Consider the following 1,098-nt stretch of genomic DNA (forward strand, 5'->3'; position numbering starts at 1 on the left):
CAGAACCGATCTTTAAAAATAGCATCATTTAATATAAATGGAGTACTCAATCCAGTTAAGAGGGAGAGAATCTTATCAAAATTAAAGAAAGATAAAATTCAAGTTGCTTTGTTGCAAGAGACGCACCTCAACAACTCAGAACATGCCAAATTAAACAAACAAGGATTTAAATATGTTTACTTCTCTTCACATGGATCGGGGAGGCGGAGGGGAGTGGCGACCCTCATATCCAAGGCTGTAAATTATGAGCACATTTCAGAATATAATGACGACGAAGGCAGATTTGTAATGATTACAGGSAAAGTAGAAGGAATCGTGATAACTCTGTTTAATGCGTATATCCCTCCTGGAAGTGACTGGTCCTTTTATAAACTAATAGTCGATATAATGACAACAAAAAGTCAGGGGATTTTAATATGTGGCGGAGATTTTAATGTCCGATTAAATCCAAAAACTGACTCATCAAATGTCTTCACCGCACACATTTGTTCAGTTTTATCCCTTAGATGTGACAGCCCCYTCGGTGGCTCACTCTGTGCTCTCCGCTGGGTCTGATGTGCTGCACTAGCATGTTATTATGACCCAAGTTTGGTGCTGCTCTGCGGGGCGTTTATATACAGTGGGGAAAATAAGTATTTAGTCAGTCACCAATTGTGCAAGTTCTCCCACTTAAAAAGATGAGAGAGGCCTGTAATTGACATCATAGGTAGACCTCAACTATGAGAGACAAAATGTGAAAAAAAATTTGAGAAAATCATTTTGTCTGACTTTTAAAGAATTTTTTTGCAATTAATGGTGGAAAATAAATATTTGGTCACCTACAAACAAGCAAGATTTCTGGCTGTCACAGACCAGTAACTTCTTTTTTAAGAGGCTCCTCTTTCCCCCACTCATTAACTGTATTAATGGCACCAGTTTGAAGTCGTTAACAGTATAAAAGACACCTGCCCACAACCTCAAACGGTCACACTCCAAACTCCACTATGGTGAARACRAAAGAGCTGTCGGAGGACACCAGAAACCGAATTGTAGACCTGCACCAGGCTGGGAAGACTGAATCTGCAATAGGCAAGCAGCTTGGTGTGAAGAAATCTACTG

Source organism: Austrofundulus limnaeus, unplaced genomic scaffold (assembly GCF_001266775.1).
Source record: "Austrofundulus limnaeus strain Quisiro unplaced genomic scaffold, Austrofundulus_limnaeus-1.0 Scaffold131, whole genome shotgun sequence".
NCBI lineage: Eukaryota > Metazoa > Chordata > Actinopteri > Cyprinodontiformes > Rivulidae > Austrofundulus > Austrofundulus limnaeus.